A 26,415-nucleotide genomic window follows, 5' to 3' on the forward strand; every position below is an offset into this window, starting at 1 on the left:
CGACCCATATTGCTGATGTCTTTCTAAAACTTTCGTCTGTGGGTGCACTGTTGACTGTCATATAGTGTCGGACGTCTCTACTTTATAACACTTGTTTGAGAGAGCCTTGATGGAATGCAGTACCTTCCAGAAGCACCGAATGAAAATACCTGCAGTCTGTTCTCGAATATGACTGGCTGAAAGATCTAAATGTCAAATAATTTACTAAAACTGAGGAGACTCGAGACACCTAACTGATGTGATTGTGGACGTACCTTAATATTTTTTGGATGGTATACACACATAAACTATAACTGCGAAACTTGTCTGAGATGTGAATGTGTTGGCGTGTTAAGTTGCTGTGGTCATCTGGGAGTGAGCAGGCTATGCTTGGTCGTAAGGGAGGTATAGATTATCTGATTTTTTTTTTTTTTTTTTCAGTAAAGTGTGGTAGACGTATGAACAATTTTATGCCGGAAGTTATGTCCTGTCATAAGGAGGATGTAGATTTAAGTTGGAAATCGATATTGCCAGAACAACAGTCATCATGAAGAGGTATTTCTGATACTTTTCTCATTGTCGAATGCCAGCAGATTGACACTGTGAATTGTAGTTACAATGTGAATATGTGGCTGGTTTCCTAGGACAACTGCAACTGGTGTACGGGCACGTGGAAGAGGTAACCCGTGATTGGGACAAATGGACATTTCTCTGTTAAAGCGTGAGCCAACAATGAGCCTTGAGAACCGGCCCAGGCAGGATATGATGATATAGTTGACCTAACCGTGTCGCCTTCTGGATCGGTGAATAGTGAACTAGCACTCAGTATGTGTTGGGCAGCCTTTGTGACTACATGGATTGCGAATATTCTCCAATTTTTATATGTAAATTTGAGAAGATTCAGTATACGAGGGCTATTCGGAAAGTAAGGAACGATAGGTCGCGAAATACAAACCACAGTGAAGATCGAAACTGTTTTATTTGCAACAGTTAGCTACAACTTCCTTCTACTTATCTCCACAGTCGCCGATCCGACTTAGACGTTTGTCGTAGCGTTGTACCAACTTCCCAATACCCTCGTTATAGAAGACAGCCGCCAGTGCGTTCCGCCAATTCTCTACGCTGGCCTACAGCTTGTTGTCTGTGCCAAAATGATCTCTTTATAGCCAGCGGTTCATGTGAGCAGCAGAGGGAGACAATTACGGGCTGCATTGTGCGTAATCAAATATTTCCAATTGAAAACGATGGAGGAGCATCTTCATTGACCCTGCAGAATGCGGCTGAGAATTGTCTTGAAGAAGAAACCGCACGACAGTTATGTAATGTTGGCTGCATGGATTCAGGCGAAATTTCTCACCAGGGCCTCGTACTTGGCGGGAGACACTATTGTTATAGGTATCTTTATGTTCTCCCTGTGTGCTCAGAACTAAAAAGTACGACGTAACGCCATCGACGGACATACTAGAGACACTGCCCAACACACCTGTCCAAAAATTCACCAGATTTTCGTGACCGATCGTTCCTTAATTTCCGAATAACCCTCGTAGAAAATGTCTCTTCTGGACAGTTTCCCCCCCCCCCCCCCCCCCAAGTAAACTGAGCGGTTAGCAGCTCGGCGGTCTTGGCGGCAGTCTCTCCAGCCTCTGAGCATCTGGTATGGCTGGCATGTGGATGGCCAGGAGAGTGGGGTGTGAAGACGACTGGTTGTGGTGGCCTACAGGAGTTTCTGCAATCTTCGATATCTAAGCGAGGGAACTGTCATCGAATGGATCATGGTTTAAGTGTGTGTGTTTACAAAGTGACCTGTCCGTGTGGTGACGGCTGTTACATGTGGTGATGAGTGCTTCTCAGTACATCCCTGTGGACTCTGTCTTGCATCGGAAAGGTGGAGTTGAATTTGTTTAAATTGGGTTTATTGTTGCTACTATCCTATCACAAAGTAGTCCCTTTCCATTTCTTCTTCTTCATGTTGTATTAAAAACAAACAACCTGGGAAATCTACAGTACTTTAAAAAATTACGTTTAGCTGACCTTTAGGTGGTTGGGAATTACACCACCGTCATGGCCTTAATGCCCACCGGATTTTGAAATTACAACTACCGTTCTATTATTTTGTCCAGTACCACTTCCAGTCACGAAGTTAAATTGATATTTGATCAATTTATAGTGGTGTTGTGAGCACACTCCACTCAAACCCCTGCCCTGTCTCCTATAAATTGTTTAAGAACATAGCGCAATTGAGCTGAAATCTGAAATTCTCATTACCATTTTCTGCTACCTCCAACCTAATGAATTTCATGCCAAACAATCTAACATTGCGAGTATCTACCAATAGGAGGTAAGGAAAACCCAAAAGGGGAAGAGTAGGGTGTGGAAACTGGGTGGTTGTGGACTATAATCCCGGGGAGCCCCAGAATTTCCTGTGAAACCTGCACGTGTGGTATGGTGCAGTGCGAGCGAAGATGCGATGAGGAGGTTTTCGTGAGATATGTTTAGTGTGATCTGTAACAATAATTGCCTTGGTTAGCGTTTTATGTTGACGTCGATTTTATGGCAATATTCGTTGTGCGATCAGAAAAACGCACTGAATTTATGTTTTTAATTCTTCTTTTCGATGTATTTTACAAAGCCTGTGTCTTCCGAAATCACATAATCAGCAGCGAATGATAAGCTTTTCCCGCTGAACAAAGAGATACAACTCCTATAAACGGATATGCAAATGGAATTTTATAAATAAACAATATATTGTTATGCCCTCTGAAATGTAATTGAATTTCCTGTCGTGGTATTCTATCAGTTCACCAGCTCAGCACGGTCTGAGCGACTTTTCCTCTCAGTTTTTTTGGGAGGCTTTGGGAGGGAGAGAGTGAGAGGGGATTGGGAAGTCCTCTGGTGGTGGTGTTGTGCTCTAGCTCTGTCGATCCCTCCATGTCAAGGTGAAGACAGACACTGCCACCGATGTAATTAATTTGGATATGTAGTGGCTGAGCTTGAGATTTTCCCACAAAATAAAGATCCCTGAAAATTGTATTTTATAGGTAAACAGTATATCCTCTGTTATGTAATTGACACTGATTTCAATTTCACATCACGGGACCCTTCCTCTCCAGCAAAGACTTTTTCGCACCACATTTCTAAGGTGGGGAATCTAGGGGAGGGTGCAAGAGGTGGAGATAGCTGGAGTTTCCTTGAGGTTGAGAGGTGATTAATTGAACAATTTAATTGATTGGGCAGTTAATTTGATATCGAAAGTGTACTTGGGTTTGTTAGGCGGATGGGGGAGGGGCTGAGGAAGCCGAGGGTGGTGAGTGGTTTCTCAGAACGATGGCTTACCCCCAGGAGGTCATAAATCAACCCATATGGGATCATAAACCACTTAGCGGAACAATACATTAATGTCATAAGTCAATCAGCTCTCACAGTTTAATTAATTAGCATATTTGTTTGATATCAAATGTAACCTAGGACCCACTTTGCTCTGTCAGTCCCATTTCATTCAAAGGTCACATTTATCTATCTGCGAAAGATAGCACATGAAAACATTTTCCATCCATCCACAGAATGAGATTGGACGAATATCGTGAATGTGCTGGTCCACTGTCTTAGATCCAGAGTGCAAGAAATATTCCTCTCTTTAAAGAAGGTCCACTGGAACACTTCCTCGAAGGAAATGCTTTAAGCATTATTAATAAATTTCAATAAAACTATTGCAGATAGCCAGCTGGAAATTTATGGCAGACAGTTCTCATGAACCCGAGAAGCGTGAAAACGCTACCACTTTCTTACAATAACTGTCAAGAACTGATGACCAATGTTTCGACACAACACTGACAATACGTTATGTATACACGCGTAGCATCATCCCGACCGCATAATGATACATACTATGCTTCGAGAATACAACTTACTCAGATAGTGATGCCATCTGTTTACCCGTGGGACCCGATATTTAGCGAAGAAAATGTAATTACGTGTAATGGTTGCAGGTCGACATGTTGAGCTTATATTGACGTAGTGACGTCTGTTTAGGGGCGAAAAATTAACGAAGTGTAGCGATTTTCATTCCCATAACATTTAACATTTTGTGTGTTGTATTGTGTCAACAGTTTATCTCACTTTTACTTGCAACTATTGCGAGAGTCGTTTCAATTTCGCTAAGCAAATCCACCTTTCTCACAACATGTTTGCGAACACAGTATTCTCTGTTTCTCTTGGACAGTCAACATTACACGTGCATGTGTTGTCTGAGCAGTCAATTGTCAACTTGCAGCACATGGTTGCCAACTGGGAGAAGTAAATGCTCTGAAGGGGATGTGGCGTCCCGTGAGATGCAGGAAAACAGCTTGCTACTATCTGCAGTGTTACACACTTGAGGCCTTGGATACAATTTATTACTTATTAATAACCGTAACTGAATTTTAGTTTTAACAGTATTATTGACTCTGTTATAAACTTTTTGCTAATATTTATGAAATGTTGCGTCGGTGCTTGGAGGATGACAGACATATTGGAAAACTAAATGGACAGTATTAATGTTCTACATTAATATATAATCAGTAGTTCATTATGTACCGGCTTTCGTTCTTTTCTACTACGAATACTGTAGCCAACATGCTGTTGAACAGTAAAGATAAGATTCCACCTTTAGAACAGAGAGGAAATACAGGATTTCCCTAAATCCTTGTGACAAATTATATAGAGGCCAGTCAGCAAACCGCTAGACTAACTCCGCATGAAAGGAGTTGGAGAATGAAAAAGATAGATCGCTAAACATACTCTGAATGAATGTCATTTTCATGATATTACATTTGATGTTATCCATAGACGAACTTAAGACATAAAATTAATATTACTCGAAATTATGACCAATAATATACAACAGTCACACAGTCTTGACCTGTTCATTAGTGATCAAACACTGTTCCATTACTCACCTCTGCTAGAGTAGCAGCAGCTACTTAATATTTATCTCACGACTAGATAATGTGCTTGTTGTAACTGTTTCACATCCACATTCCATAGATTCCCTTCTCACTTTTGGTCCCCCCCCCCCTCCTTTTTTCCTGCCCATGAATCACTGTCCGTGTAACATAGTAGACATTTCCCATTTGCACAAAATATTTAGAGTGAACATTACGGTACTTTTAGTCCTTGAGTATAATGCAATTTAAGATTTATTTGTTAAGAGCTTCTTTGTATATCGGTACGTGCACGATAATTCGCCGTACCGATATCTTTTAAAAAGACTCGCGCGGAAACGCGATTTCTGTGGAGGTTGTACCTCGGGGTCTACTGACCACAGATATAAAGGCTCAAGTGGTTTAGAGAGCTCTTGGCCTGGGTCCCATTTGAGTACATACCGGTAGAACATGTATGTTCTAGGTATGCTACAGCGTAGTGTTAAAATTGAAACCTACCCAAGAAAGTTGGTTGGTTATTTCACATTTGGTCTCGTATAGGGGGGCCTTTGGAGGCTTACAAAAGCACCATTTATTTATGTTCAGTTCCCGAGTAAAATCCGCAAAGAACCGGTTGTGTAGATGTCTCTTCTATAATCTCCGATGATGGCAAATCGTCAAAATTTTTACCATATGTTCTTCAGATGATACTCAAAGGGAACTTCGAAACTTTTTTCCAAATCATTAATTGTTGCTAGATTTCAATTTGTCGTAATTTTGCAGAACACCACAAAAATTTTAGCCGTTTTCGCACCGTGGGCCGCAATTACCTAAACAACTAACAATGAGAAATAGTTAAAATTATAACTGTACAGTATTCAGGGATTTACCTAACAACATAATAATCTAGTTTTCGAAAATCTGTACCCGTTATCTAGATAAACCCGGAAAACATGACATCATTACCATGTACCGCGATCAAGAGTTCGAAGTTACCGTATTTATGTCCGTAAAATATACAAATAACATTCGGTCTAAGGCCTAAATATAGTTTTAAGTGACGTAGTGAACGCATGGCATGGATTCTAGTAACATCGCAAGCGGTCTGAGGCCTCGAAAGTATGTTTCAGTCAGCATTTTTACACCAATAAAATTTTATGACGCTCTTTTTCTGTATAATGGGCACTTAACTCTTTTACAAATATGCCAAAAGCGGTAGTCAGTGACAAAAAATCGACTGAAATGGGCTTTAACATGAATGAAAGGAACTCAAAACGATTGCCAAAAGTTACGTAAAACTGAAATGACTGTAAATTCAGTAAGATACGTCTAATAACATTTTTAGTCTTTTAAGATACAAGGCATAAACCTGGTATTTACGATTAATTGTGATTGATGAGCAGATATTCAGAAAAAATGTAAAGAAAATAGTTCTGTATTATTATTGTATTAGGCGCAGTTATTTGTTGTTTACGTGTGAAAGTATATAAATGTGTCGAAGTATACAAATTATCAAAACTTGACTGACCTATAGAATTCGTTTTATACAGGGTGGCTAGAAAAGGCTGTAAGGGTGTTGCAAGGGAGGGTGTACTGAGAAATAAATGTTAAGAATAGAACTCGGTACTTCGCGTCTTTCCCGAGTTATTTAACTTTTAAGTTAACTAATCAGCACTTTCAAGCGCTAAAATGCGGTAATGCACAGACAGCTGTGGGTCTGTAAATTACCTTTTATTCAAATGCTCGTTACCAGTTAGAAACTGATAAATTTATTGTAGCTGAGCAAAAGCTGCTTCTGTTCGGTTTGCAGAAATCAAACGAAGTTTGCTTCTGGCGGGCTGCTCGAATTTGTATGTCCGACAAACTGACTTGCTAATTTAAATACTAAATAACTCGAAAGAATTATTTCTCAGGACAGCCTCCCCTGAGATACTGTTGAAAGCTTTTCAGCCAGTTGCTGACCACCCTGTATAAGCAGCACACTTTTCTACAGCAGGGAGGAGGGGATCCAGTGGAAAAATCCCACTGTGGAAACACCCAGAAGTCGAATGTGTTCCTCTTGGAAGGTCTCTGATAGAGAATGGGACACTTGTTGTCTCAATCCCCATTCCACCTTCCTCAACAAAAATTTAGAAATACAGACACATTCCCGCTGTTTTTCGCTGAAAGATAGTACGAGAGAGACAGTGGCGATGGAGATGAGAGTAGATAGTGCCAATAGGAGAGAAAGACACAAGAGAAAGGGATGCTGGGAGGAGAAAGTGGTAGTCAAAGAGGAAGAGAAATGGATGGAGGTAGCACCAGTGGGTGCAAGAAATGTAGGACAGAGTGAAAATACAGATGAGTGGAGACGGTACTCTGATCAGCCAGAACATTATGAATACTATAGATATAAATCGGTCCAGGTGATATCAGCGTCACCTGGCGAGGAAAGACTGCTGGCCAGACATATGCACGATGCATGTAGTATCAGTGAGCATGGTGTTCCGTGTAGAATAGAGAAGGCGCGCGATCTGTCTCAGTTCAACCGAGAACAGATTGTGATGGCCCGGAGGCTCGACACTAACATTTTCGGGTGTTCGAAGAGTGCTGTGGTGAGTGTCTTCAACACGTAGCGAAACCAAGGTGAAACTACGTCCAGACATCGTGGGGTTGGGAGGCCACGACTAACTACGGATATCGGACTTCGTAGGCTGGGAAGAATGGTAAAACAGGACAGTCAAAATTAACATCAGACTTTGATGCTGGGAGGAGCCCACGTGTGTCTGAACACACAGTGCACCGAACACTCCTAACGACGGGCCTCTGCAGCCGACGACCCATGCACATGCTAATGTTAACACCACGACATCGGCAACTACAACTGAAATGAGCACTCGACCACTGGAACTGGGCGTTCGTGCATATGCAGAGCGTTGCGTGATATGATGAATACTTGTCTCATTCTCACCTTCCCTTCGGCAATCCCCTCCCGGAGATACGAATGGGGGACTATTCCTGGGGTTTTGCCATTGGAAAGACCATCACGAGACTTCTTCAATTACAGGCGTTATCTTGTTGAAAAAAGCCACTGCTGTCGGGAAACATGATCGTCATGACGCGGTCTACGTGGTCAGAAGAGTATTGAGTAATAACAACAGCAGTAGAAAATGGTATAACTGGAGTTGGACTCGCTGTGAATAGGAAGGCTGGGCAGAGAGTGTGTTACTGTGAACAGTTCAGTGTTATAGTTTTTCTTATCAGAATCGACAGGAAACCAACACCGACAACGATAGTTCAGGTGCACATGACGACGTCACAAGCTGAAGATGAAGAGACAGGGAAAAGTACATAGGAATACCGCAAGAATCATACAGTACATAAGGGGAGATGAAAATCTAATAGTCAAGGGGAACTGGAATGCAGCTGTAAGAGAAGGAGTAGAAGAAAGGGTTACAGTAGAATACGGGCTTCGGACAAGGAATGAGAGAGGAGTTCTGTAACAAATTTCAGTTAGTAATAGGGAATACGCTGTTCAAAGAATCATAAGAGGAGGAGGTGTACTGGGAAAACTCGGGTGATACGGGAAGATTTCAGTTGGATTACATCATGGTCAGACAGAGATTCCGAAATCAGATACTAGATTGTAAGGCGAATCGAGGAGCAGATACAGACTCAGATCACAATGTAGTGTATGAAGAGTAGGCTGAAGTTCGATAGATTACTCAGGAAGAATCAATATGCAAAGAAGTGGGATACGGAAGTACCAAGAAATGACGAGGTCCGTTTGAAGTTCTCTAAGTCTATAGATACAGCCATAAGGAATAGCTCAATACGCAGTACAGTTGAAGAGGAATGGGGCATCACAGAAGTTGGAAAGAAAAGCATTGGTACAAACAAGGTAACTGCGAAGAAACCATGGGTAACGGAAGAAACACTTCAGTTGATAGATGAAGGAAGGAAATGCTAAAATGTACAGGGAAATTGAGATGTACGGAAATACAAGTCACTGAGGAATGAAATAAATAGGGAGTGCAGGGAAGCTAAGGCGAAATGGCTGCAAGAAAAGTGTGATGAAATCGAAATAGAAATGATTGTCGGAAGGACAGATTCAGCATACAGGAATGTCCAAACAACCTTGGGTGATATTAAAAGCCAGGGTGGTAACACTAAGAGTGCAACGGGAATTCCGCTGTTAAATACAGACGGGAGAGCGGATAGGTGGAAAGAGTGCACTGAAGGCCTGTGTGAGGGGGAAGATTTGTCTGATGTGATAGAAGAAGAAATGGGAGTCGATTTAGAAGAGATAGGGGATTCAGTATTAGAATCACAACTGAAATGAGTTTTGAAGAACTTATGATCAAACACGACAGAGGGGATGGATAACATTCCATCAGAATTTCTAAAATCATTGGGGGAAGTGGCATCAAAACGACTATTCACGTTGGCTTGTAGAATGTATGAGTCTGGATACATACCATCTGATTTTATGAAAAATATCATCCCCACAATTCCGTAGAGTCAAGAGATGACAAGTGCGGAAATTATCGCAGAATCAGCAAAAAAGCTTATGCACTGAAGTCGCTTAGAAGAATAGTATGCAGGAGAATGGAAAAGAAAATTGAGGGTGTGTTAGATGACGAAAAGTTTGACTTTAGGAAAGGTAAAAGCACCAGAGAAACAATTCCGACTTTTCGGTTGATTATGGAAGCAAGACCACAGAAAAATCAAGACAAGTTCATTGGATTTGTCGACCTGGAAAACGCATTCGACAATGTAAGACGGTGCATATTCGAAATTCTGAGAGCAATAACGATATGCTACAGGAAGAGACGGGTAATATACAATATACACAAGAGCCAAGAGGGAACAGTAAGAGTGGATGACGAAGAACGAAGTGCTCTGATTAAATAATGTATAAGGCAAGAATGTTGTCTTCCACCCCTACTGTTTAATCTTTATTGCTGATGACATTGCTATCCAGAGTGAAAGTGAAGAAGAATTTCGTGACGGTTTAATGAGTACAGGAGATGGATTGAGAGTAACTAGAAGAAAAATGAAAGTGATGAGAAGCAGCACAAATGAGATCAGCGAGAAACTTAACACCAGGATTGATGATGAAGTAGTAGGTGAAGTTAAGGAATTCTGTTACCTAGGCAGCAAAGTAACCAATGACGAACGGAGCAAGGAGGACAGCAAAAGCAGTCTAGCAATAGCAAAAAGGACATTCCTACCAAGAGAAGCCAACTAGTATCAAACATAGGCCTTCATTTGAGGAAGAAATTTATGAGACTGTACACTATGTCATCAAAGGTATCTGGACACCTGGCTGAAAATGACTTACAAGTTCGTGGCGCCCTCCCTCGGTAATGCTGGAATTCAGTATGGTGTTGGCTCACTCTTAGCCTTGATGACAGCTTCCATTCTTTCAGGCATATGTTCAATCAGGTGCTGGAAGGTTTTTTGGGGAATGGCAGCCCTTCCTCACGGAGTGCTGCACTGAGGAGAGGTATCGATGTCGGTCGGAGAGGCATGGCACGAAGTCGGTGTTCCAAAACATCCCAAAGGTGTTCTATAGGATTCATGTCAGGACTCTGTGCAGGTCAGTCCACTACATAGATGTTATTGTCGTGTAACCACTCCGCCACACGCCGTGTATTATGAACAGGTACTCGATCGTATTGAAAGGTGCAACCGCCATCCCCCAATTGCTCTTCAACAGCGGTATGCAAGAAGGTGCTTCAAACATCAATATAGGTCTGTGCTGTGATAGTGCCACGCAAAACAACGAGGGGTGCAAGACCCCTCCATGAAAAACACGAGCACACCATAACCGCCACCGAATTTTACTGTTGCCACTACACACACTGGCAGATGACGTTCAGAGGGCATTTTCCATATCCACACCCTGGCTTCGGATCGCCACATTGTGTACTGTGACTCATCGCTCCACAAAACGTTTTTCCGCTTTTCAGTCGTCCAATGTTTACGCTCCTTACACCAAGCGATGCGTCGTTTGGCTTTTACTGGCGTGATGTGTGGCTTATGAGCAGCAGCTCGACCAATAAAACCACGTTATCTCACCTCCTGCCTAAGTATCATAGTACTTGCAGTGGATCCTGAAGGAGTTTGGAATTCCTGTGTGATGGTCTGGATGGATGCCTTCCTATTACACATTTCGAGCTTGTTCAACTGTCGGCGGTCTCTGTCAGTCAGCAGACAAGGTCAGCCTGTACGCTTTTGTGCTGTACGTGTCCTTTCACTTTTCCGTTTCACTGTCACATCGGAAACAGTGGACCTAGGGATGTTTAAGAGTGTGGAAATCTCGCGTACAGACGTATGATACAAGTGACACTAAATCACCTGACCACGTTCCAAGTCCGTGAGTTCCGCGGAGCGCCCCATTCTGCTCTCTCAAGATGCCTAATGACTACTGAGGTCACTGATATGAAGTACGTGGTAGCGCAATGCTCCTAATATGAAAAATGTATTTATTTGTGGGTATCCGAATACTTTTGATCACATAGCGTATGTTTGGAGCACAGTATTTTATGGTAGTGGAACATGGACTGTGGGAAAATCGGAATAGAAGAGAATCGAAGCATTTGAGACTTGGTGTTACAGACGAATGTTGAACATTAGGTGGACTGATAAGGTAAGGTATGTGGAGGTTCTGCGCAGGATCGAGGAGGAAAGGAGTATGTGAGACACAAAGCCAAGGAGAAGATACGGGATGATACGATATCGATGAAGATATCAGGTAATGACTTCCATGACGATAGAGGGAGATACAGAGGGCGAAAACTCCAGAGGAAGGCAGAGACTGGAATAAATCCAACAAATAATTGATAAACGTAAGTTGCAAATGTTACTCTGAGATGAAGAGGTTGGCATAGGAGAGGAATTCGTCGCTGGGCGCATCAAACCAGTCAGGAGACTGACGACTCACAGGGCCAGGAGTGCGATTGAGTGTTTCGTGGAACACAGTGGCGAGTTGCAATTGAAGTGCTGCCCTGCAACTCGCCGAATCTCCACCCGATCGACTCCATCTGGAATGTGACTGAACATCACGTCAGAGCTCATCGAGGGATTGGAACACTTACACGAAGTGACATTTGCACGGAGTGACGCTTGCACGGAGCCTGGGTCTCTTACTGAGCTAACCGGCTTTTCACAGGTACATGCACACTAAGAAGACTAGCAATTTAGCACGGCTGTTCGTGCGACCTGGCTCGTGCTTGCACCACAGCAGTGAGCAATCCTGTATCACTTCAGGGTGTCTCGTAAACGCGTTTCGTGGCAAATGTATTTTAAGACTGTTGTATTAATGAGACTGACGATGACATTCAACTTCTGTTGTAATATTTTTATGATGCAAAGAACGGGGGGGCAGCTAAGTTAGAAAGACTGTATTTCTTACTACTGTTGCAGCCTTATTGTGACTGCCAAGGACGAAATTTTATTTGACATATTTATATGTCTTCATAATTTTATTTAAGCGTTGCTTTTCTCTAAGGGATCAACGTCTGGTACCACTTTTCGAGTAGTGTTAATTCGAAGACATAGTCTTAAGTCTGCCAGTGAGCTTCTGTGGGTGAATTTCGTTCTCTTCATTGCGTAAAACAAGCAGCATGTATGTCTAAACATGGCATAATCGTAGCTGCAGATTTGCAAAGTCGTGAAAATTTACGTTGAGGAAACTGAAGTCTACAAGACTAATTTTGCTGTAAAACTAATCACGCAAACGTCACACAGTGCATATATAAGTTATAACTGTAGCCGAGTTTGCACACTGTCAACATAACGCGAAAACCACTGAAACTGCGCAACGCTTTGCAAGTTCAGAGGCAGTATGGTTACTTGATCTAACTGCCGTTTCATTCGTTGAATTTCGTAGAGTGTTTCTCCTGAAAATAAAAATATACTCAGGTCGACGTCTCGCTGTTCACCGTTCAATGTCCATAATCCCTCTCATGGAATCTATTGTAATGTTGTTACAAACTGAATTTTTTCGTTGTGTTCAAAATTTTAAAGCACGTTAATAGAACGCTAATCGTATCAAGACATCATGGCATACACTGAACGTATAAACTAGCCATACTGCACTGATGCGTTGATGTTGATTTGTCGAAACGCTTTGAAGTTCCTAACGCGACCATCACGCTGCTTTTCATCTCTTTAAGAAAACAACTACTCTCCATTTTAACGGGAGACAAGCCTAAAATCTCAATGTTTTTTTAAAAAAATTGATGGCTCTTTCATGTCCTTAGAGTGTTTTACTCTTAGATCAAAAAATGGCTCTGAGCACTATGGGACTTAACATCTATGGTCATCAGTCCCCTAGAACTTAGAACTACTTAAACCTAAATAACCTAAAGACATCATACAACACCCAGCCATCACGAGACAGAGAAAACCCCTGACCCCGCCGGGAATCGAACCCGGGAACCCGGGCGTGGGAAGCGAGAACGCTACCGCACGACCACGAGATGCGGGCACTCTTAGATCCCAAAACGATTTTGCTGTATTCGAATTACAAGTACATGTAAGAAATGTTTGAAAAAGGGACTGTGTAATGAGCTCTGGCACACCAAAAGATCCAAAAGATTTGATTTCTATCGTCATCAAACGGAAGCATCTTTACTCTGAACTTGGCGTAAACGCAAACTGGGAAAAACAAGTTGCAAGATTTCCAGCGAAACTGAAGCGAAACAACTGGCAGCCAGTCGTTGGAAATCAGTTACTTTGTCTGTTGATTGTGTAAGTATAAATTTAGGGAATACATTGAAGTACTGTTCAGTAGAATGAACAAGCTCCAAGGAAATGTGTATTGGTTTACATACGACTGCACCTTCTCAAGAACACTGTGAGAGCTTTTCTATTCAGAAAATTCAAGGAAATGGCTACCCTGATCTTGAAATTACAAGAAGATGCCTCATCTAAGCAGGAAGGGAAAACTTTATGGTGCCGGTGAATTTTAATGGGCACGTGTCTTGTAGTAACATTCATTTCTTGATAAAATGTTAAAAACCATTTTACCATAAATTTGTTTTTCTAAGAGCAGTGCTAACTTTTTTAATCATAAATTTTGACCAATCTGAATGAAATTTTTGCAGTAAGTAGTCTTGACGCGTCTACATCGTTCTCTCCATCATTATTTTCATAAAAAATGTGATCTGTTTATCCTATCATCACATTTATGTATCGATAATGAAAGAAAATTTATTGCTGAAATTTTAAATGACGTTGAAAACGTATTACTAAGCTTCCTCGTAAAATGAAGCTACGGAACCCTTAAATTATGCCTTGTGGATGTTCCTGCACCATGAGCCATGTGAAAATTTTGTTGTGAGTATCAAAGTCATATTAAGAATTGAAAACTCAGAAACCAATGAAGTTATGGACTTAAAAACTTGGGTACTACTACATCTTTACATAAGAGACACGATTTTAAAATTTAGTTGCTATCTGCGAAGCGGAAGAAAACTTTTTGGTGGAGTCTTCTCTTAAGCACTGCACCGTATACTCTGTAAGTTCGTATCTAAGGCTGTGCCGAAGCTAATTATGGCGATTCCTCTGAGGGCAACACATTGTTTTCTCTTCTCGCGCGCTACCAGTCGGCCGTGCTGCTACATGTAACGACATCTGACCGTGCCATTTTACCGCGAGCGCTCACAAGCAAGGCGGCAAGCGAGCGTGAGAGCTGTTACTCCCCAAGCCCCGTCAGCAGACCCACTATTGCTCACGACATGTTTTAACATATGACGGCAGGTTGAAGAACTGTGACCAGTCTTTCTTTTATGGTAATTTATTTTGTCTTTATTAGTTTCATGCTGATTTGTTCATCTCCTAACGGAGGCAGAAAGTATGAATTTAACTGCACGTCATTTGCCTGCATTTCCGCTGAAAAGGTTTTGCTTCTAAGAATCTCTCAAGGTGAATGCTGTCAATACTCCCTAGAAAAGGCTTGGGCTTTGAGATAGTCTTGTCAGTCTAAATTCGGGAAAAATTTACAAATTTCAAAAGACATTTCGCCGATTTTGTGTCGTTTTCAGTGAACAGCGCGAGGAGGTAGTCTCTTTCAGACCCCATTAAATTTATTTAAAATATTTACAAGATTGCCAATGGTTACATTAAATTAATTTTCAATTTTTACAAAGTTCTGGATGATTCTGACGTTTCCTTCGTCACTGTAACTTCTGTGCGTAGACCACACAAGTCAGAAAAGATTTTGAGTTCCCATTACCTTGTAGTTTCTTTAAGGCCTTTGCATTCGTTTCGTCAGTCTCCATTGCCGAATTTTTTCTTCTTTCCCAAGCAAAGTTTAAAATTAGTCGGTTATCAATGTATTTCTTCTCTGGTTCCATCCTACTGAGACGTTATTAGAGCGATGGCGCCTTCCACTGCAGTTCCACACCTCTTTTGGTGTATGTTCATTAGCGAGCCATTGGTCCAAAGAGTAGTCGTAAAAGTTCTGAAGCTTTGGGTTTTTAGGTTTGCTCTCTTGAATACAGAGCCAACCATCATCCAACATTTCCAGGGGAAGATATGCTAGAGCAGAACACATTTTTATGTGACAGTGTATTTCCTTGTTTTCCTTATATGTTGGAGCGAGGTCGCAACACTGAGCTTGTTTTCAAAAACATTGATTAAAACGATAATAGCAACCAGTAATCTCTGTTCCAGGAAACAAATTGTTAGCCACTCGGACGTTGGTTGTTTCGTAGTCTATCATCAGGGGTTGTGAGTTCCATCCAGGCACGTTGATTTCAATACCCTTTTTTTTAAAAAAAAAAACTTTTATACATTTCTCCATTTTATTTGGCAGCGATGTGTAAACAACTGGAATGGTGTTCGTTTCACCGTTAGAACTATTAAAGTCGGTGTCGAGTATAAACAACTGCCCAAATTGCTTGCTGGAACTCTTGAACGTTCCATCCAAAAAGAATGACTCACCGTTTGATGAACGGCCCAGTGCACGCCTCTGCTTTGGCCTTCTCCAGAATAAGTCGCAGGTAGCAGTTCAAATGGTTCAAATGGTTCTGAGCACTATGGGACTTAACATCTATAGTCATCAGTCCCCTAGAACTTAGAACTACTTAAACCTAACTAACCTAAGGACATCACACAACACCCAGTCATCACGAGGCAGAGAAAATCCCTGACCCCGCCGGGAATCGAACCCGGGAACCCGGGGCAGGTAGCAGTGGGCAGGTACCTTTATCCTATTTCTGGAACAGCCTATCCCCTACTGCAATGTCCTCGGCTCGGTGCAAACGTCAACATATTACAAACACCTCATCGACCCCCTCCCCGGAATTTACGGGAATTAGGTGACTCATGTGTGCCGATGTGGTGCCAACTCCAAAAAAATGGCTCTGAGCACTATGGGACTTAACTTCTAAGGTTATCGGTCCCCCAGAACAACTACTTAAACCTAACTAACCTAAGGACATCACACGCATCCATGCCCGAGGCAGGATTCTAACCTGCGACCGTAGCGGTCACGCGGTTCCAGACTGTAGCGTCTAGAACCGCTCGGCCACCCAGGCCAGCGTGCCAACTTCCTCCGGCGACCTATCAAGGCCTCATTGCATGACACGTCACCGCTGTCATCCGTGACAAAAGTGGACATAGCGTCTCTTAGGTGATCAGTGTATGTAGGCTGGGAGGGTCTGGAACCACCCAGAACGGCAAGCTCTAACACTCAGGACAGGGGGAAGGGGCAGAGGGGAGACGGGAGGGGGCAGAAGGGAGAGGGTAGGGGGGAGGGCGTATTTTTAACAGAATTTTATTGAAACACGTGTGTATACGGGAAAAGTAAGTTGGACACCCGAGTAATTTTTAGCTGCCGAGGTATTTAGGATACAATTGCAGAGGGAAAGACAGACGAAAGGGAGAAGTGCAAGTGTGAGAGGAGACAGTGGCAGTGGGATGTACTGTAAATCAGTGGTAGGAAAAGGAGACAGTGGGAGAGAGACTTTTATACACGGTGGCAGTGGCAGTGAGAGGGGGATTCTGAGTATGAATCCTTAACTCTGTAATAGGATTTAGAATGTTCTGAGTTAAAAGAGAGGGGATATGCGGGCAGCCAAAATTTTTGGTGAGAAGGCTGAACGAGGGTTGAGGCAGGAGGTGCCCAACTTTTCAGTCAGAGTCATTTAAAGAGGAACATTTTCGTCTTGTTTGCTCACCTACTGGAGAATTGTTCCGCTTGTTACATTGTGCTTACGTTTTTGTATCGACATATAGTAGTAAAATATCACATACCTGGGAGAAACAATCTGTCGAGCTATGAATTCTCGCTGTGGACTATTTGCTCAGTATTAAGTTACCTAATGATGGCCTAGGAACGCAAAAGCCAGTTCACAACAAACTATTAAACAAATATTATTATGGAATATTAATAGTGTGTATTCTATGCTTCAACTATTTTTTTCTGTATTGACATATATTCCCTACATAATATTTTGCCATTGAAAGGAGTGTGGGAGAACTCTCTATTACATTGAAAACAATATAGTCAACGTAACGCTATTCTTTGCATTTTGTATGCACTCAGATATCGATAGTAACAACCTGAGGGCGAAACATAGGAGCGCGATTCGAAACTTTTTGTGTGACGAGGTCTGTCTGCAAGAGTGGAAGTAGTAGTGTCGGTCAAGAGCTCGGAGACGGAAGATGTGTCACGCTACCCTCACGTCGGTGGACGGCAGATCTTACCACACTCAAGGTCTGATTTCATCTATATGGCCAGGAGAGATTCAGATGGCTTAGCTACGCTTGAAGATGGAATTCGAGGTAAAATTCGCAGGCATAGCCCAAAAGCAATTTCAGGGATAGGATTGTAATTGTTAGTCCGAATTTGCAATAAGCCCATGTTTTGCTTGTCAGCTAAAGAAGCCTCCTTATCCTCCAAATAATGATAATTGTTCTCCACATCTAATTAATAAATATGCTGTGGTTATTAAATGTTAATGTATCTTTGAAATTGAAATAATTTGTTAATCTGGCACTTAGCCATTATTGACACATATGTCATTGTCATTGTCATTATTAATACTTGTTTATGATGATTCCTAAGTTTTAAATAGACTTAATTTATGAAATCCCTTCTCACAAGTTATTTAGTAGTTAACAGGTCGTTACACATATTGGTTGCAAATGCATTTACTTAACGATGGCGTAGGAACGCAAAAGCCAGTTTCGAACGTGTGATGCCTAACATCAAAACTGTGTGTCTGGCTGGGATTCAAACCCCTAACTATCCTGCCGTGGGCAACGCTCTTATCGACTGAGAAATCGAAGGGCCTGACAGGCAGCAAGAGCGTTGCGGGTGAAAGACCAGGTTTCAGGTTTGAGCCCCTGTCAGGCATACTGTTTTAATTTATCAGGAAATTTCGAAACAGTAGATACACTGGAGTAGAGTGAAATATTCATTATGTTTTACATAAGATGTAATAATTTGTATTTCATGTTGTAGACCCCGGAAGATGGCTGTTAATCTACGATTATGCGATGAATACGCTAAAAATTAAATAATAATGAAAGTAGTGGAATATGGTGTATGACGCTATGTGTCATAACAAGGAAATGTTAAACACAGTATTTAGTTGAGCATCAGGGCTGCGAAAGATAACGATCGGGTGCCCAAGAACAAGAACTTTCCTTCGCTCTTGGCAATAATATTCTCACAGGTTCGATGCGGCCCAATACGACTTCTTACCTCTTTGGCCAACATCCTCGTCTCAGTGTTGTTATATCGACACAAACCCAATTCACTCTGTTCAATAAATGTACAGTTTTTGCCTATCATCGACATTGATACTGGCAAGATATCGGTCCCAGGGATTCAAAGACTTTTGAGAATGTTTCAATTTTAGTAATATAAATGCAACATGAAGTCATGCAAGAGGCAGGCGCCTTTATTATAGTAATCAGTAATTCTACACTCTTGCTGACTTGGACACGATGGTAAAAGTCAAACATCAGGCAAGGAAAGACTTTATTGGCCATGTGTAATGTGTCGGATCTATCTGTCATCAGATATCTATGAGCGATTGCTGCGAATTTTCATTTCACGTACAACTTGAAACACACCGTCTACGTGCAGCATTCGCTCCTCGATATCTCATGATGGATAAGTTTCGAAACACGTCATAACGATCAATAATATCAGTCCTTGGCCGATGTTTGATTGTACCATTGTGAACCCGTCATCCTCAATGCAGAACTGCTGATTGTTTTAATGTCAAGCCTGACTTCGGATAAAAAATGACGATTGTTGTGTGACATATTTACGAAATAGCAGTTTTCAGATTTTCTCCTTTGCCGGTTCTGTGAACCCTAGCTTTTTGCCTTATTTTACGATTGCAGAACGGAAAGTAGTCTATTTCATTCCATGAGTGAGTTTGCGAGTATCAAAATACGAGATATAAATGGTCGTATCTTTTGAGTGGATCGCCGGCCGAAGTGGCCGTGCGGTTAAAGGCGCTGCAGTCTGGAGCCGCAAGACCGCTACGGCCGCAGGTTCGAATCCTGCCTCGGGCATGGATGTTTGTGATGTCCTTAGGTTAGTTAGGTTTAACTAGTTCTAAGTTCTAGGGGACTAATGACCTCAGCAGTTGAGTCCCATAGTGCTCAGAGCCATTTGAACTATTTTTTTTGATTGGATCGACTTAAACGCTAACGTTACTACACCGCAAAATGGAGCATGAACCTTAGTATGTGACTTGGGTTTCAACGTGATTCGTCTATCCATTCCTGAAAAAGAGGGTCTCAACAGACGGCGGACAGACAGACAGTCTGATAACAAATGACAAACAATTTTTGTGTACGATATAGTCATAAATTTACAGTTTTCGGATATTTTTTCATTGGTTGTACTGTGAGACTATGCTGCCTGTCAATGTTCATGATTCTAGGACAGCGAGAACAACCGTATAGGTTTTGATAAATGAGTTCGCGAGTACCAAAATATGTTTTTTACACTGTCAAGGGACCGCGGGTGGTTATAATTAAAGTTAAATTTTCAAAACGCTGTAGAAATAGCACAACTGGTCAGAATGACGACAAATTGCAACGGAGTATTATCGGAGGAGGAGGAAAACGTATGGCAGAAGAAAGAAAATAGCGTGAAAATTGATTTATAGATGGCGCTGTACGTGTCAAACACGTAAACGAAAACACCTGTCATGCGCACGGCCCATTGAAGTTGGTATAAATACACCGGGTACACGGCTTTCCTTCCTTTCGTGTCTGCGTTGTTCGCCATGACTGTTTCAATGCAGGATCGCACTCTGGTTGTAAAGATGCATCACGGGAATGATGACTCTGCACACGTCGCTCTGCAAAAGTTCCGGACACTGAAATGTTTGAAAAAAGTGTTGGTCCGATGACTGCCCTGGGTCTAGAGACAATGATTCGAAAACTTGAAAAGATGGGTTCTTTTGGTGTGCAACTTGTAGAGGGAGGAAACGAATTGGTTCAACATCAGTGGAAGTAGTGGCCACAGCAATGCAGAAGGAGACGAGTGGTGGCGTGCAAACGTGCAGTGCACGGACAATTGCCCGAACATTGGACTTACCCGTGAGCACCGTGCCTAAAATCCTATGAAAAATCATTCTTTGCTGTCCATTCAGAATTGCCCGTATGGACGAGTTGCTTCCTGTTGATCTGGTTCAAATGGCTCTGAGCACTATGCGACTCAACTGCTGAGGTCATCAGTCGCCTAGAACTTAGAACTAATTAAACCTAACTAACCTCAGGACAGCACACGACACCCAGCCATCACGAGGCAGAGAAAATCCCTGACCCCGCCGGGAATCGAACCCGGGAACCCGGGCGTGGGAAGCGAGAACGCTACCGCACGACCACGAGATGCGGGCCCTGTTGATCTGCCAACAAGAGAGACCTTTGCCTTAGAATTTCTTGCTCGCATGGAAGTGGTCAATGATTGTCGGTGGAAGATTTTGTGGACAGACGAAGCCCACTTCCATTTCAGAGGATGTGTCAATAGACGGAATCGAATATGGGAATGGAAAATCCACAAGCAAATCTACCAGTACCACTTCATGCTGAAAAGGTCACTGTGTGGTACGGATTTACAGCATCATTTATCATAGGACCATATTTTTTTAAATGAGACAGGTGCTTCCAGTCCTATTACCTGCACCGTCACTGGTAAGCGCTATGGGTTTCTTTTGCACAACCACATCATTCCAGCTCTGCAACAGCGTGGATTTGTGGATGGGATAATTTTTGTGGAAGATGGCGCTTCTCCGCACACTGAAAATACAGTTAAGCAGCTGCTGAAGCTCCATTTCAGAAATGGTAGAATTATCAGCTGCCAATTCCCTATAGCCTGGCTTGGCAATCTTTAATCCGTGTGATTTCTGGCTATGGGTCTATCTGAAAAAAGTTGTGTTCAGTGTTCCGATTGCACACCTAGTTGCATTGGAGGCACGCATTAAGCAACACATTCTGAACGTGACCTCGGAAACGTCTCGATCAGTTGTGGAACATGCTGTTTCTTGCTTTCAACTTGTTGCAGAAAACGGTGGACAGCACAATGAACATGTTTTGTGTCAGTCATACGACCAAAGACGGCATAAAAAGCATCAATCACATCGGTTTTTAACTTTCCTGATGCCAAAAACCTCATAAAAAGCATCAATCAAAATAAAATCGGATTATTAATTTCCACCGGTTTCTGCAACAAGTTGAAATCGAGAAACAGCATGGTCCACAACTGATCTAAGTGTTTCCGGGGTGACGTTCAGAATGTGTTGCGCAGTGCGTGCCCTCAATGCAGCTAAATTTGCGATCGGAACACTGAACACAACGTCTTTCAGATAAAATTATAAAGAATGTAGCAACCAGTCGCGGAAACATAATTTATTTATCTTGTTGCAAATAGATTTCGACTGATATCAGTCAACATCGGTGCATTTCTCTAACGGATAAATGCCATAAGTAGAACTACTGTCCTTGCCAGACTTCTATGATGAAGTGCTATCTTTCAGATAGCCCCACAGCCAGAAGTCACACGGATTAAGATCAGGTAGTCCGGACAGCCAAGCTATAGGGAAATGGCGGCTGATAATCGTAGCATTTCCGAAATGGCTCTTCAGCAGCTGCTTAACTGGATTTGCAATGTGTGGCGGTGCGCCATCTTCCACAAAAATGATCCCATCGACAAATCCACGCGGTTTGCAGAGCTGGAATGACGTGGTTGCGCGAAAGACACTCATAGCGCTTACCTGTGGCAGTGCAGGTAATAGGACCGGAAGCACTTGTCTCTTTATTTCATGCCCCTGCCCACATGGGCAGTGGAGGGCTGTCAGCGGTACAATCCAGCGCTTTTCAGCCGAGTGGCATTACAAAAAATAAAAATGAGAATTTATACATAAAAAAGGGCGTAAAAAGAGGGATATGTGAGTGACGATTTTTGTGCAGTTTTTGGTCTCAGGACAATTAAAAACCGATGTTTCCCATCCGATGTGATATGACCTTGCCGGTGTGGATTGGATTACGTAACTAATAGTATCAGACCTGTACACCAATACACACTGACAAGGGAACCTCCCCATCGCACCCCCCTCAGATTTAGTTATAAGTTGGCACAGTGGATAGGCCTTGAAAAACTGAACACTGATCAATCGAGAAAACAGGAAGAAGTTGTGTGGAACTATGAATAAAATAAGCAAAATATACAAACTGAGTACTCCATCCGAACATAGACAACATCAACGAGTGTGTGAGCTCAGGAGCGCCGTGGTCCCGTGGTTAACTTAAGCAGCTGCGGAACCAGAGGTCATTGGTTCAAGTCTTCCTCGAGCGAGAAGTTTAGTTTCTTTATTTTCGCAAAGTTATGATCTGTCTGTTCGTTCATTGACGTCTCTGTTCACTGTAATAAGTTTAGTGTCTGTGTTTTGCGACCGCACCGCAAAACCGTGGGATTAGTAGACGAAAGGACGTGCCCCTCCAATGGGAACCGAAAACATTTGATCGCAAGGTCATAGGTCAACCGATTCCTCCACAAGACAACACGTCTGATACATTCTATACGACGCTGCGTCACATGACAGGAATATGTTGTGGACCCACCTAACTTGTACACTTGGCGAATGGGTAAAAAGATTATTCTACCTTGCCCGATTTAGGTTTTCTTGTGGATGTGATAATCACTCCCAAAAAAGTGACGAAAGCACAAGAGTTTGTCACATAAACTGCAGCAAATGAATGCAACAGCTTCACAGTCGCACAGTTTTCCCTGTGCTCTGTCAAAACATATGTTTTGTTTCGATGTTTGTTTAGGTGTAGTGTTACCTCGCATCGGACGGAAGGACAGACAGATAATAATTGTCTGAAAATAAAAAAAATTAAACTTTTCACTCGAGGGAAGACTTAAACCAAGGACCTCTCGTTCCGCAGCTGCTCATGCTAACCACGGGACCACGGCGCTCCTGCGCTCTTAGTATCCTTAATGTTACCTATCTTCGCATGGATTACTCAGTTTGTATATGTTGCTTATTTTTTTCATAGCTCCACACAAATTCTTCCTGTTTTCTTGATTGATCTGTGTTCAGTTTTTCAAGGCCTATACACTGTGCCAATTTATAACTAAATGTGAGGGGGGTGCGATGGGGAAGTTCCCTTGTGAGTAGCACAGTCTGTTTAACTCCAAACGTTCACCTTAGGCATTTGTAGTCAGCTACTAGAAATTATTATGCTTACAGCGCCATCTGTTGCTACATTTTGTAACTATTCATTTCTTCTGTCATACGTTTTCCCCTTTCCCCGATGATATTCTGTTGCAATTTGACGTCATTCTGACCAGTGGTATTATTTCTACAGGGCTTTGAAAGTTTAATTATGATCACCCTATAAACTCAACTTGATACATCTACTTGTTTGTTCGTGAGAGAGAAGGTTTTTAACTGTCGGTTGGACATACCTACAACAAAGTAATCCCACTCAGTTTCATCGACTGAAGTACGGAACACTAAAACGAGGCACCACGTCCGGACGGGACGGAAATCGGTGGATGTAATGTACATGTACTGAAATGTCTGGAGTTTCATTAACTGGAAAAGAATTGCCTTCAGTGATGAATCCGGCTTCGAAATGCGTCCCGATGACATGCGAAGACATGTCTGGAGACGCCCTGGACAGCGATTGGATATCAACGTGAGTGTCGCCCGCCGTACGGCCCGACAACCAGGATTGATGGTCTCGGTTGCCATTTCTTTTCATAGCAGGACCCTTTTTGGGTGCCATGGTCGGGACCCTTACAACACAGCGCTACGCCGACGATATTCTACGCCTAATTCTGTTGCCCTTCACGGCAAGCGATTCTCTGCTTACATTTCAGCAAGATGAAGCTTCTACTGCTCATCTTCGTTCTTCCCAAATCCTACCACGGCCAGCTAGGTCGCCGGACCTCTTCACAATCGCGTACGTTTGGAACATTATGGGCACATCCCTCTAACCAGCTCGGGACTTTGAAGATCTAGTGCACCATCTGGACAGAATTTGTAAGTGATAAAATGCTTCAAATTGCTCTGTGCACTATGGGACTTAACTTGGTCATCAGTCCCCAAGAACTTAGAACAACCTAAACCTAACTAACCAAAGGACGTCTCACACATCAATGCCCGAGGCAGGATTCGAACCTACGACCGTAGCGGTCGCGCGGTTCCAGACTGAAGCGCCTAGAACCTCTCGGCCACACCGGCCGGCTGGAAGTGATATCCATCAGGAGGACATCCACCAGTTCTATCAATCAATATCACACCGAGTAACTGCTTTCACTCGGGTCGGAGGTGGACCAATGTGTTGATGATGTCCTCAATTTGCGAAGCTCTTTCTCTTGAATAAGTTACTCAGTTTTTCTGAAACTGAAACAATTTGTTTGTCTGGACATGTACATCATATCTATAGATTACTGCCCACTTGGAATACTTACTTTGTGGTGAGTGATTCTCTTCTTTTCTTCCTTTCTTTTCCTTACAGTGTATGTGCGCCCCACTCCTCGCCTTGCGCGTTGCATACAGAGCAGAGTTTTGGTATTCCGCCTTTACTGCTGCATTCGCTGGATACGGCAAGACTAGCATTTAGGCCGAACGACCTTAATTATTTGTTCGCTTCAACAAATCTCTCTCTTCCTACGCAGTTTCCACCCTGTACTACTCTATCCAGAGCCATTGAAGATATTACACGATGTCTTAACACATATCCTATCATCCTTCCTGTAGTGAGTGTTTTGCTTATATTCCTTTCCCCGACAGTTCTGCGGTGGACGTCCCCGCTTTTTGTCTTATGAGGTAATTTCAGCATCCTTCTATAACAGCAAACCTCAAGCGCTCCTATTGTCTTTTCTCCACATTATTTTGTTCATTTCCCACACTGATGTAAATATGATACCAGTAGCGTTCTTTGATAGAGTAATGACCTCTTTGCCTGTGCCAGTCTGCTTCCTAAATCCTCCTTGCTTTGGCCATCATGCATTAGTTTGATTGCAAGGTAAATCAATTCCTTTGCTTTTATGACTTCATAGTGGCCAGTTCTGATGTTCAAATTTATCGCTTATCTCATTTCTGTGCCTCCACGTTAGTCTGGTCTTTATTTCGTTTACTATCCATCCGTATGACGCGTTCATTAGACTGACCATTCCATTCAACAGGCAATGTAAATTCTCCTCATTCTCACTCAGCATAACAGTCTCATCATCGATCTAATCACTGATATCCCTTAAGCCCGAATTTCCATCCAACTCCTGAAACTTCTTTCTATTTCCCACATTGCTTCTTCAATGTATTGAGCGAAAAGTAGCGGCAAGAGATTGCATCCCTGTCTTACATCCTCAATAATCCTAGCACTTTGTTCTTGGTGTTCAATTCTTATTGTTCACTCCCGATTTTTGTACGTATTGCGTACTATCTGCCTTTCTCATCAAGTTACAACTATTTTCCTGAGGATTTCGGATTTCGAAAAACTTGGACCATTTCGCTTCGTCGATCTTTTTTTGTAGATCGATAAATCTTATAAAGCTTGCTTGGTTTTCCTGGTCTTTGGCTTCTCTGCAGTTGCTTCTTATTTCATTTATATGGTAGTTATATTTCTGTGTTCTTGACTGCCACTAACAAGTTTTTACCACTTGTTTCGTTCGTCAGTTGAGGTACCTATTACCCTTGTGCCTGTGTTTGCCTCTTCAATATCTATGATTGCCCTTTTAGGAGATGTCCACTTCTCTTCAGCTGAACTGTCTTCTTTGTATTTCTTATCGCTGTACCCACATCTTTACTGAACTTCAAACGCATCTCATCATTCCTTAGGTACTTCATTGTCCCAGTTCCTTTCACTCCTATTCTTTCGGACGATTATCTTAAACTTCAGTCTACTCTTTCTCATTACTAAATTGTGATGTGAGGCTACATCTGCACCTGGGCACGCCTTACAATCCAATATCTGATTTCGGAATCTCCATCTGACCACGATGTAATCTAGCTGGAACCTTCATGTATCTCTGCCCCATTTCCAAGTACACTTCCTCTCA

This window comes from Schistocerca serialis, chromosome 1, assembly GCF_023864345.2.
Source record: "Schistocerca serialis cubense isolate TAMUIC-IGC-003099 chromosome 1, iqSchSeri2.2, whole genome shotgun sequence".
NCBI classification, from domain to species: Eukaryota; Metazoa; Arthropoda; class Insecta; order Orthoptera; family Acrididae; genus Schistocerca; species Schistocerca serialis.